The sequence below is a fragment of the Xiphophorus hellerii genome, chromosome 17 (genome assembly GCF_003331165.1).
Source record: "Xiphophorus hellerii strain 12219 chromosome 17, Xiphophorus_hellerii-4.1, whole genome shotgun sequence".
Taxonomy (NCBI): domain Eukaryota; kingdom Metazoa; phylum Chordata; class Actinopteri; order Cyprinodontiformes; family Poeciliidae; genus Xiphophorus; species Xiphophorus hellerii.
Window position 1 is genome coordinate 6,719,185 of NC_045688.1, and position 14,055 is coordinate 6,733,239.

Here is a 14,055-nt window from a genome sequence, read left to right on the forward strand (position 1 = left end):
CTAATTTGAAATATTTAAGTCATGACTTCACTGACAACAAAAAACATTTTTGAAAAGGTTTTTGAAGGCAACAATAATAGCAAAAAAAAACATGCATGAGTTGTCAGGTGGCAACAGGAAACAAGCAGAGAGAGAATGAGGCTGAAACATTGAAGGAAGGACATACAGTACATGCATACTTTAACCTTGAGGTCAATGTATTTTTGATGCCATATTAACTCCAACTGTCAGAATACAAAACAGATAGCAAATCTTCTGAGCTACTCAATTAAATACCAGTTTTCAATTTGAATTTCCTGTTTCAAAATAAAAAAATAACTGCAGAAAAAAACCCAGTACAGTCAGTAACAAATTGTTAAAAAAACAAAACTATCAGGTAAACTAAATTTTTAAGCCATCTCCCAAAAGAAATATTGATTCATTCAGTATACAGTAAAAAGTGCTCCACAGATTTATGAGTTTGTTTTGGTCTGAAATCCTTTCACGGTTACATAGTGTCCCATTTGAATCCTTAATATTATTGTAAACAGTTGAGCACATACTGTAGAGTGTGTGTGTCTATGCATTTAGTTTCATGAATCTATATGAGCATTAAATATGATTTATGCCATTGGGAAGAGGGAACTTTATAAGTATCAGGCCCATGAAGTGAAATGTATAATCTTGCATGCATAATGTGTATCTACTGTGTAAGCTGTCAGATGTGCCTGGCTTTGTTCTCAGCATGTGGTGATAATGCAGATTTACTCAGAGAAATTGTTTCATGTCTGACAAATAAAATATTAACTACTGTTTATTTACTGGCTTGTTAAATTTACATTTAACTTTCTTAAATATAGATTTAAGAAAGTTGCTTCTTATGTTTAGTTGTCTATGGCAACTAAATGTAGTTTTGTGTGAGGCTTTTGTTGTGATCAGAAAAGAATTACAGTCAATAAATTGGAAATAAACACTACACTGTTAAAAGCAGGATCAAAAACAATATGTAGAGAATTTAATTGACTAAATGATATATTGTGGAATGTAATTAGCATTGCTTTGCAGGACTGAGACTGGTCAACACGAACTGAATGACTGTTCATTTCCTAGAAAGGATCCAGTTCTCCTGATTGTCCAGCTTGAGATTCAACTGGAGAAATCAAGGTCAGTGGAAGAATCCCAGACGGAGCACCTGAGGGGAGATGAGAATTGAGCTGGACTGCAGTGGCCAGGCTGCTGTTGAACAATAAACTTTCAGATTTTTCAGAGCAACAGATATTGTCCCTATTTAACCAGGACATCCTTGTTTTTATCTCACTGAGTCACAGACACTGACGCAAGAAACATTGATTTTGTTTTTGCTTTGGTGACCTTTCCCTCAGGGCAAAGTTGTTTAAATTGAATGAGATATAAATGTTTAAATGCCTCAGTTGCTTTCCCTGGTTTTGCTGCTACATGCAGGAATGAAGCTTCTGTCAAGGATTTAAAGGGCAAAAAAACTGAAGTTTTTAAACACGTCACACTGTACTAGAGGCTGGAAAAAGAACAATCTCCCTGTTATAACTTCTTCTTTTATCATTTTTTTTTAACAATTCTGGTTGATGGTTTAATTGTTTGCTGAAGTTAAAACTATCCACCTATTCACTTTATTAGTGAGTCAACCACTTTGTGGTAATATTTGAAGCCCCCAAGCGTTTTTTTTTTATGAAATACATTAGTCTGCACAAGAGTGTATAGGAAGTTCCTTACTACATTAGTCCAAATAGACCCTCATGCATTGTGACATTAATGTCCAGGTGTACATGTTAGCATCTGCAGCTACTTATTGTGATTTTTAGACCCATGCAACATTCTCCAACACCGATTTTGCAGGCGGCTCAACCGCTAAGCGGCTTGTTTTGTTGCCAGTCTGAGCGGCTGCAGGATTTAGGAGATTATTTGAAAAACGAACACTGAAATTATATTTTAAACCACTGATGTTGAACCTAAACAACAAACTAATCAATGATATGTGATGGGCAAGGTGCACTCCGGTTAAGCTCTTGCTTTGGAATTATTTGCACACATGCTAGAATACTAGCAGTTGTCTGGCTTGACACGATAAATCATTTTTCCATCAGTATTGTCTTTACTTTGAGCTTTACATTTGGACCAGTCCCATCTTCAAAGAAATCGCTCACGTGTTTCCAGTCCTACTTGTTCGTTTTAATTTTGTGTACTTTTAGCTGAAACACTGGTATCATGCAAGTTTGAGTTGTGTTCATTCTTCAAGAAACCTAAATCCAATAGTTCTCCTCAGCCTGTCACAAAACCAGCAGTGTGATAATAACCTAGTCAATAAAATCTGAAGAATTCAAAAGAGGAAATATCTCCAAATCCACCCTGAGTGATGATTCTGTTTCCTACCACCAAGAAAGTGTCCAAGAATGATTCTGGCTGAAGTCTATTTTTTAGAGTTCTCGCATTATTTTATGGTATTTTCTTCTAGATGTTCTATTTCCACAGTCCACAAAAATTGGCTATACTAGACGAATCTTAAAAAACTGAATGTGTCGTGAAATGGTGGTGAGGAAAACGCAGCAGGCTTAGGATGAGATGAGATATGGTGGTTTAATAATAATCCAGGAAATAAACACCGTCCAAAAACGGTCCCAAAGCCGGGCAGCACGGCCGAGCTGAAGCCAGGGCTCGACGCCGGTAGCAACCGGTAAACGAGGGATGAGAAAACAGACTGGGCACACTGAATGAACAAACACCAAGAGCGGCAAGTACCGACAAGGACCCGACAGAGACACAGGTGACACTAAATACACAAGAGGTAATCAAGGAATGAGACACACCTGGGAATAATCAAACAGGAAAAGACAGGACAACACAGAGACACAGGAAACTTGAAATAAATACACAGAAACACACAGATCACAACAGAATGTACTTGTACTAATAATCACCTCATGGCTATGTTTTTGAGAACTCTTTATGGCTATCAAAATGCCCACACTTCCTGAACCTAGCAACAAAGGACCAAACCGTACCAGAAGGAGAAAATCATTTCTGGTGGATCTTAAGGGTTAAGCTCCACTTCTGGTAGTAGATATACAATAAAAAAAACTCACCAAAATATCTGCTATTGCACCTCTAAGGATTTTTTTTTTTTTTTATGTGATTGGAGCAGCTCCATCTTGGTGACTGTAACCCCCTGAATTTTACTTACACTGTTCTTCCAAGGTCAAATCAGTGATCCAAGAAAGGGTTTGCAGGAGTCTGCTGTGGAGCTGGAAATGAACTTCAGGACCCCATCAGTGTGAGTGGCTTTGTGGTTCCTAAGGAGAGAGGATTAGGGAAGAAAAGGAGGAGGGTGTGAAGAAGGACGGGATATGGAAAAAGCATCCAACATTGACAGCGTCATAGGGAGCAAGGAATGGAGAAAGGAAATAATGAGCGAAGAAACAGTCAAAGCAAAGCAGCAAAATGGGAACTAAAATGGATGAGGGATCAAATTATTGATACAAAAATGGAAGGAAAATTGTCTAATGTCTGAAAAGATTAGGAAGAGAAGGTCAAAGGAGACAATATGAAAATTGGTGACATAAGAAAAACTGGTGCAACGGACTAGCTAGACTGGTAGAAAATCTGAAAGGTGAGTGAAAAGCACACCAAATCCCAAGGATTAGTCATACACCCTCTTGTCAACCCTTGAGGCTGGTTCACAGTTGACTAGATCTGACTATCATGTTTTCATAACTTTTTGGGTCTGTTTTGATTTATGAATGCCCTCCACCCACCATCACATTCCCTACAGTAGGAGTGTTTGATTTTCAAAAATCACACACAAGATCAAAGCAAATTAGTTTAGAAATCTGCCACTGCTTTGGATACGTATTCGAGATCAAAGTTGATAGGTCAGTAGGAGGTTCAACAGCTAAGAATGACTGATTTAACAAAGACAGATTTTCCTTTCCGTGTTTTTCTGGGTAATTATTGATGCATTTTAGAGGCCCAACATCCTATCCAAAAGTAAACATGACTTTGTGCTCATTCACCGACTTCTCACCTGCTTACAACAGATCGAACATAAAACTGGACTCCCGTTGGACTTCAGAACTTCATGGCATATAATTCATGTTTGACACTGTGTATGTGTATGTAATGAACATACACATACACCCCTTCACAGGGTGTGTGAAACAACTGTAATAGTAATTTGTGGCAGTTATGGTGAAATAAAGTTGAGACCAACTATTTCCCAATAGAAAAGTCAAAATATCTGAAAAAAACAGACATTACAGTTCTTGGTCAAGACCAAAATGGAGAGTGTGTCTTTGTCAGCATTATCTTCGGAAATATGACATCCCTGGCACATAAACAGAAGATCCTTGAGCACTGACAAGCAGTGTATGTGAATATTAGAAAAGCAGAAGGAGGAGCATGTTCCAGTAAATACTGCCCTAACCCACTTTCACAATATCTGAGCAAAGATTGGAGGCAGAGCGGTGACAGCCAATGACTACAATCATTTTCGTTATTCATATCATCGTCACCATAGAGAGTTCACAATGTTATCTTGGACACAGTTGCCAGTGATGCTTGTGACGTTATCTAATCAGTTCCTGCTAGACAAAGGCAGCCACCCAATCCATCCATGGGAACCTCTGGAATCTTCCTCCAATACCAAACTTCAGCTTCACTTGGATTTCATTTTATCCTGCAGTGATGTGCACTGACCAGGCATAACATTTTATTTACTACAAATGCATAACAGGTAAATGTCTTCGCCATGACAACATTTCTTACATTATATTTGGATATTCGTATATTGGTTATACCATTCTGCTCCAAGTAAATGTTGTACACAACAGTCAAACATGTAAATGTATTTGTGTGGATACTTATGAATAAAGTAAAACGTGGACTGGCGCAAACATAAGTTGGGAAATAATCTTTTTTTTTCTTCAGAACAATATGTGCTTGTGTTTGTGCATCCATTAAGATAGAAAATCCTTATTGCAATGTGAAAGTCTGTGATGACAGGCGCATTGGTCCCCGGGTTTTCTGATGTTTTTATACATCTATATGTTCTCTCATGATGAATGTGTGTTTTGTAGGAAGGTTCAAAGAGGAAATGTCTGAAAACATTTATATAGAAGGCAATTATGGATCTTCATTGAGCAAAAAGCTTTAACAAATATGTCAAAACTGGGCATCAAGATTTTTTCTTTTTAATTGTGATTTGTATTTGTTTAACTTAGTTTTCCTGCTAAATAAATGACTCTACTTTCTCTGCATTTTTTTTAGACTTTTGCCAAAGATAACAGTATTATTTCTCTTTTCAGCATTCATTCCTTCATTTTACTCTTCCTCTTTGAGATGCAGTTTGAAAACCTGAGGTCCTTCACAGCAGGTAAACGTGTTTATGTAAGACTTTACTCATCACATGCTCATCTTCCCGCAGTATAAAATATTTACTGACAGAATGAAAGAGTTTACTCAGTGGAGTTCGGAAACCGCCTGCAATGAGAGACTGAGAATGTGTTTTGACAACAGGTGAACCGAGAGCAAGTCAATCTACTGCAGGGATGTGTCGTTATAGGCTCGGCTCCATAAGAACTTCTTGTTGTTTAGACTTCAGATCACTCAGTATGTCTTCATGAAGCAACTTTTCATGCCCCACCCAGCCAAACAACTTCTTATCCAATTAGAAAAATTACATACACGTCTGTGTGGGTCTGTTTGTGTGTCATTGCGTGTTCAACACGTGGGTTTGTGCATGTGTCCTGCCCTCAGCAGACCCCCAGTCTCTTCAGCCCACACAGCTTCTGTTAAGAATCAGACAAATATGCCCACAAATATGCATCACTTAAATGTTTACCCAAATAAATATGGTAAAGGGAACATATATTAATCAAATAAGAAGCTGCAATAACCCGGTTGCATAAGTATGCTCCTCCCTCAGCACAGCATTATATCTTTAATAGATTAGTAATCTTTCCCCACTCTAATTCACAAATGTTCTCCAAATCCATCAGATTCTTATGTCTTCCACATCCTTCTTTATGTGACCACAAAGATGACAAATTTAGCCTTGGACTTTGACTAATCCATTCCAAAATTTTTATGCTATTGTTGATTTTGATCACTATGATCCCCATCTTTTGCTTTCCATGACAACCACACATCCAATCTACAGTCTTCACCTTTTAGATTTACCTAACAGAAACAATTTCACTAATTTCAGGACAGAATTTTCTTTCAAGTCATATAATTCAACAATTCCGTTGTCAAGAAGACTAATTGTTGAAATTTGATCAAAAGATATTTGTCCAAGGTTGTGCACACTTATAAAAATATGGTATTGTAGCTTTGTTTTTATTTCCTTCTCATTGATTTGTGATCATTATAATCATACAGCATCAATGTCACATTAAAGATGAAAAAAGGTTTGAAATATATATCGTTAGCTAATTGCTCTAATCTCAAAAAGTTACTCTTTCAACCAAGGTGTGTAAACATTTAAAATCCGCTGTGTTAAATCTACTCCGATACAGGTGCTATCACAAAGCAACCCACTCACTCAGAGGCAACAAGTCCTTCTGCAGATGCTTTCGGAAAACATACCACAGATGTGACAGGAAGCCAAGCTAAAGCCGCATTCTGTCCTTTTGGTTCTGCATACATCTGTGCAGAGGCAAGTCAACCAGAAGGACTTAAGATAGAAACAGAGAGAAAGGGGGTGTGACATAAAAGCTTCAGAGGATCCTACATGCACTATTTAGATCTAAACCTCCCACCTGTGAGATAAATGGCAGCCATCAGTTTGCGACGCTGTTCCGTCAGTACCTGAAGTGCTGGGTACATCTGTTTGCTAGGAGAAATTATGAAAGCACTAGTGTAAAAGGTGAATACTTTACGAATTTGGAACTTCAATTTTGCAGCAGCGTAAGGATCTCAGACACAAAACAGCTATACTATCACGAAGAGTACCTTTCAAAAATTATTCACATCTCTAAAACATTTAATTTATATTACAACCACAAATTTCAATTTGTATTCTATATGTGTATTTTTTTTGATAGACCCCGCATAGCTGTGTAGGATTGTGAAGTGGACAAAAACAGATTATTAAATATTTCTATTAGTAAGAATTGAAAAGCACTATTTTAGCTCCAATCATCATGTGATTAACTCTGGCATTACCTTCCTGCGCAATGATTTTCATCCACCTTTCTTCTCGTCTGGGATTTCTCCCAATTACCTCAATATCTTGTGGTTGAATTTTAACTGGGCAAGTCAGCAAATGGAAGGGGTTGTGAATGATGAAATTGATTTCGTATTGAATTAACATCAACAGCCACCCATTTTAGCTCATCACTTCTTTCTTTGTAGTGGGGGTGGTTGCTTACAGCACACACAATTTTGGGTAAGCTTCATAGCATGGGAAATTTAAACCTTCAACAAAGTCCATGCCTCCAGCAACCAATCGTTTCTCAATAGCCGAGAATCCAAAGCCGAGTGTAGAACCAGGGTCTTATTTTTACCAGAGCACCACAAAGAAACAACAAAAACTACAATGACTTAGAAAACTAAAATATACAAGAACAACTTGATTATATTGTTGAAAACAAAAGAACACAAGCAAAAAATAAGCTCACCCACTACAGGTCTTGTGCAAATAACTAAAGTGGTTTTAAATAACCCACATGAACATTTCTCATTTGGATTCTTTATTCTTGGATCATATTTTGTGGGTTTTGCCCCGCTCAGTACATTCTGAAAATACATTACGCAGCTTTTAAGGAGGAATCTAAGCAAGTAAATTCAATTTAGGCCTGTGACTATCAGTATTCAGCTGTGTAGGAAGTAGGCAGCGGTGTCTGGGATGAACACAGTAATAAGATCATGCCTAAATGGGTTACACAAATATACAAAGACTAGCATGTTCACACACACACGCATATACAAAATTAACAGAGTGTAGAGGACCCGATGAACACAACTGACATCTTTCTCCAATGTAACTAAATGTTCCTGAACAAAACTGGAACACTGATTGCATTAAGTCTGAAAAGGAGATATTGTGTGTTTCCGCACAAGTGAAGTGATAAACTAGAGATGACTGACCTGTACCCACCCAGCTGTGAAATTTATGAGACTGACTAAAAAAATCACTTCAATCTGCTTCACATCTTCACAGAGTATAGAAAGATGCAAAAAGTTACATCTTTGTAGTTGTACGGCTGGCCTGACATACAACAAGTCCCAGTCTTATTTACTCTAAATGTTTTTTTGTCTTTGTTAGGATTAAATTTAGGATTTAATTAATTGTGGGTTTTGGATTCCATGAATTCAAGTCAGAGGAAAATCTAGAAAGGTAGTTTTTACCATTCATAGTTATTACGGCTACAGCGTGCACTAAAAATGTTAAACCCTTCAATTAATATTTTGAATTTAATACTATATGATTTTTTTTCTGATAAACTTACACAGTATAGCAAAGTATAGTTGAGAAAAGTTGGACAACTAACTAGGCATAATATTAACATTGGATAAATTTGAGCCTTTTGCAACCTCTAACAGGTTTTTTTTTGTTTTTTTTATTTCTGTATTGTTATTTTTCAACACATATTACATGCACACACAAAGAAACATTTGTGGTTGACATTGTAGGCAAAATAAAATTAAGGGGCATATTATCTGATGTCATGCTGAGAAAACCAGCAGCATTCTGCTTCATATTTACCATCCATGTCACACAGACATCAGACACACCTCTCCAAACAAGCAGAGATTCTTTATTCGGTTATCTCTTCCACATGTAAATGGCGCATAAAGTAGTTTTTCATTCGCTGTAGACATAACTGATTTGCATAAACAATGTAGGTTTATTAAATGGTTGCTCTTGAAGTGCATCCACAAATTGCAAAATACTATTTTTAATTTGCTCCCATTTATCTATTCATTTTCTCCACACCTTTCATAGCCTTTAAGAAAATTTCCAAATGTAATTTGGGAAATAATTGCAGCCATATAATGTGTTTTTATATTTCCATTGTTCCAGGGTCCGAGCTAGACCCTGGTGCAGGTCTAGCTCGGAAAAACAACAGTTCAAATAATTAGTTTTATAACTATGTTAAAACTAAATCCATGCCTACGATGCCGGTACTTAAACTTCTTCAAACTCTCGTTCTGAAAAACTGCACTAATTACAAAAATTACAGAATTTCAGAAAATGGAAAAATAAATTATTCAAGCCACAAGGAAATGTGTCTAGACCACTGAATCTTTAACCAAAAATGTAAATCACTCAGTCATCTGGATCACTTACACTAAACCTCTACCCCTAAACCCTTAGCAACGCTGCACAGACCCAGGCTGGTTGTTAATGAGAGGAAAGAATGCCAAAGGGTAGTTGGGTGAAATGCTGTTAAGAAATACCAGAAAGGAAAAGGATTGGCTTTACTTTTTATACTCTCAAAGTGGCAAATTATTTTGACAGAAAAAGTGTTTAGATTTACACTTGACATTTGTAACCCCCATTCTTTTCTGTCATTAAGGCCAGCTCTAAATGGACCAGATTTCCTGTTTAGAGTCATGCTTCTAGGCAGTGTGCTTTTAAATATGCTGCTGCAACACATATGGTAGCCGTCAGTCCAACTATATTTGGAGAAAGGTATCATTTGCAACACTTGCAGCACAATATGTACACATATAGTATTTGTGTGTTTCACTTCACAAGTCACTTCTTGCCTGCAGTGACTAGTGGTTGAAAAGAAGGGTAGCCCTCTCTCATTGCCTCCCTTTCTCAATTTTGTTACTTCTGTTTTACACCAGAAGTACATTTTGCACTCATGTACCTAATAAATACATTTAATTTCCATTATCAGTTAAATACTACATAAATATGCTCAAATCTCAGGTATTTGTTTTGACTCTTATTTATTTATTTACTTATTTTTTATCCATATTTCCATTGTTCTTGCTTCTTATCCTGGTTGGGGTCAGTCAGCTCTTATGAAGTATGACAGATTAAAACCCCCAACCAAACCAAATATTGAACAGATTTAGTGAGATTATGGAAAGCTACTTAACATAATTATTGTCAAAGTGGGTCAAAACATCCAGAGGTACTAACCCTGGTGCAGGGTTATTATGAAACAGCTCTGAAACAATAAGAAGTGTACGATGGTTGTAAATAATATGTTTACAACCGCTTAAAGAACAAATGAACCTCCATCACTACAGACAAGCCCTTGCTTTCATAGCACATCCATGTAAATAGATTTGTTGTAAGTTTTGAAACAAATGAATCATCAAAAATATAAAAAGAATCAGTTTTAAAGAATTGCCACATGTTGGGAAGGAAAGTTGTTTGGAGCTGATGTTTTGAAATCTACCACAGGGAGCCTAATCTGATGAAATGCTAGGCGGCGTCGGCTTTTCCAGGAAAATGAAAGGACGTTTAAAATGGTGTTTTGTTGCAAGCTGCAGAATGGAGGTGTTGGCTCTTGGGCTTTTAGCTCATATACAGTCAACTAATTTCTATAAGGCTCAGATGGAAGGTGGAGCAGACACTATAATCCTGGACTGGACTCCAGGGATTATGTTGGGATTGTCTGGGCAGCACAGTGGAAGCAGATTGGAGCTCTTTTCTCACACACATGACACCATACAGGGTAGGAGGCGTTTTATGTCATTGCCATCCAATTGGTTTGTTTGGGGTAGACTCCTCATGAGATTTTGTTTTTTTGTTACCCGGACAGTGTGGACGATGAGTGTAAGTTAATTGGATGTCCAGTTTACTATCCTAACCATTATTTATGTCTGTGCTTCACAATCCAGTATTTTCCATCAAAGTGTAGCGACCCGATTTGAGACATATGGAATTATAACAGTGACACGATCAACGAATATCACAAAAATATTCATTTGGGCAGAAAAAGTAGCAAAATATTATAGTTGCTTGGTCACCCTGTACATCCAGTGTCCTTCATAATACAAGTTTTTATTGCTAATGGTAGGGCGCCAGAGATTTTCTTCAGCAGCTGTTGTGACTTCAGGGTAACAGCCTCTTGGTGCCTAAGGCAACAGCCTTTTACAGTTACTCAGCTCATATGAGCGAATGACAGCTGCAGAATTGTGTCCTTGTGGAAGGACAGTGTGCTAAATAAGCTGCAAACTTCCTGTTGTTGGTATGATGCAAATAAAGACATTTCAAAACAGCCCAACAGTTGCACATCCCAAACAGTGAAAAGCAAAGGTAATTCTAATCGTCAGTTAAATCGACTTTATTTCTTGCATCCAAGCAAGAAGCAAAACATTTTTACGTTGATGTTGTGCAGTTCTGTGGCTTCACGTGTCCACTCTGCCACAGAGAGCATTTTAGTAAGACTTAGTAAGACACCTAACTTAAGTCATAAATAAGTTAAATTATTTAAAAAGAGTTCAAATGAATTTTCAAGATTACTTGTAAAATAATATTCCCTTTAATGTAAAGCTACCATTTCATGTAGTTTACTAGTCCACCAGCATAAAACAATCTTAAGATAACTTAAGTGTCTGGGGGTTGAAATTACCACCAGAAAATGTCCATTTGTCTTTAAATGATGTAAATAGTAGCAGGGGGGAAAAAAGAAAGCAATATGTAAAAACACACTGGTTGTTTATTAGTTTTTCTGTTGATCATGCATGTATGATCATATTCATTTCTCAGAAGTGTTCTGCTGCATTTATTGTATTTTTTACAAAAGAAAACTTGCAAAAACTACAGTGAAAATTTGTAAAACCTTACAGAGGAACTTGCATACTTGTCATGTGGAATTTGTTTTGTCTTGAGGTTAGATTCAAGTACTCTCAAATGTTGTTGGTATTTTTTTTATTTTTCTGTTTTTCTTTCTCTATTTTTCACTTTAAAACTGTTTAATAACAGATTTTTTTTGTGATACTGTCTGCATATTTGTCGTGTTTTTAGGTTTTTTTCTAGCAAAAAATAGCTGCCTGCTCTTTTACAATATGAACAACAAATTATTTTTACAGTATAGCTATAATATAAGCTGCCATTACAAACATTCCTCATGAACATGATTTTGGTCTCAATCATTTAATGTGTAATTTGAGTTGTCTAAACTGTCTCAACTTCATCACATGTTGCTGCAACTTGTGGCTGTGGTATCCAATCAGTCAAAAAGCACCCACCACCGCGCAGTGTCAGTAAATCGCTCTATTAACGTAGCTCTGTGTTGTTGTCTTTTCTGGGAGGCAGCTCCGCCAGCACTGTTTATGTGTTTGAAGTATGATTACATCTGCTCATAATTAGAAGAGAACTCGCACATGTTGCACAAATAAGCCAACCTGTGCAACTCAATGCCATCCTCCTCACCACATCACACAGCCCACGTCGCTTTATCTGCAACTCTGTCTCTCGTCACATCTTGTTTTCTGGAGAAGTCGCATTCGGGTTTCGTGGGTAGTGTGACCTCCAGGGGAGCAAGGAGCTGCTTGGGCCGGAAGCTCTCTCAAAGATCTGCAGGCTACTGTCGTAATTACAAGGTCCCACCTACTTGCCTTCCAAACTCATACAAGATAAGATGCACTGTATTACTGTTTGTCAGACACCCACAGAGAATGGGTAGAGGTGAGCCAGTGAGAAAGGAAATTACAGCCCTCGTAATTCGCCAACTTCACATCTAGCAACTGCTTGCGTCACAGCTACTGTAAAACAAACACCTATTATGCCCAAGAGCCACGACTCGGGTCCTCCAGTAAGCCCACATAAAGCCCTGGAAACACTGGTTTAGCCGTGGCACGTCTCAGCCTGCCAGACGTAAAACCAACAACCTCCATCACAAAGCCCACCCCCGTCCTGTTGTCACTCACAGCACAAAAAGGATACAAAGAAATAGTTCATAAAGTGTTTTTTATTTTATTTTATTGTTACTTCTTACTACTCTCCAACTGTGTAAATTATCTCTTTATTTTGGTTAAATGTAGAAAAGTTTGTTAAATAAAGTTTCATTTCAAACCAACAATGCCTGACTTGTAGTTTTCTTTTCTTTGTTGCTCCTTCTTTGTCAAATAAAAAGTCAATACCAAGACAGAACTTCCCAAAGAGAGTATTTGAGAAACAAGAAAACATTTCAAAAGCCTATAAAAGTTACAACCTTTCAAGTGTGATTAGTCTCTCCACCCTGAATTCTACTGGAAACGTGATCCAAAAATCTCTGTATGCTCTCAAGTGTTTCTTTTCTTCTTTTTTTTTCACAGGAAACGTTCTCACCATTCTTCTGTCTTCTACCCCCCTATGTTGTGTTTTTCCTCCTCCCCATGTGCTTCCTAAACGTGTGGCTCACGCGATTGGTTGCAGGGGGCGGAAAGTTGGCCAATAGGAGGGCAGTTACCAGGCAGCCTGAGCCGTGTTTGGAGGCTGACTGGAGGCTCTCACAGCTGTTTCATTGAAAAGCAGCAGGCCATAATAACAAGGGCCTCTTACCATGCATACATGGGGACTAACTCACGCAAAGACACACAGAGAAGACTTTGTGCCAACAAAGTGAAGTTATCTGCACAACTTCATCTCCACTTCTACGTATTTAAATGCTGGTCTTTCATGGCTGATGGTGGTGTACACACTACTGTACTTGTTTGTGTTGTCAATTCTTCTATTAATGCACTAAATTAAATCTTCATTCTTATTCAAAAGCTGTTTTTTGTGAATTTCTACCAATTAAAACTGGTTCTAAAGCGACAAACTTTAGATTTAGATTGATGAAATGTAGTTGTAAAGGGGTTTTTCCCGTTTCCTGATGTGTGGAAACAATAAAGGAGGAAATGAGAGGCCAAGAACTATCTATTAAAGTTACAAAGTTCACCAAGTTGAAAGTATGGAAAATATGAAAAAAATGTCATGGCATAAGACTCACGTTAAAGAAACCATGCCATATAAGTAGCAGTGGTGTGTATATAGCTATAAAGGCTACAACCTGTATATAAAACTCCTGCAAATCTTAAAGTAGTGACACAATAAAGCTGCTCACTTCCCTCCCAAACTATGCAGGCCCTCTGTCTGCACTGATGAAGATTCCC

General features: G+C 37.5%; 1 long non-coding RNA gene across 1 annotated transcript; it reads left to right on the forward strand.

The window, feature by feature from the left end:
• The first annotated feature begins 2,852 nt into the window (after window positions 1–2,852).
• Window positions 2,853–13,664, forward strand: LOC116736388 (uncharacterized). Its single transcript, XR_004342548.1, has 2 exons — window positions 2,853–4,741; window positions 5,313–13,664. It is a non-coding gene; the product is annotated as an uncharacterized LOC116736388 (long non-coding RNA).
• The last annotated feature ends 391 nt before the right edge of the window (window positions 13,665–14,055 follow it).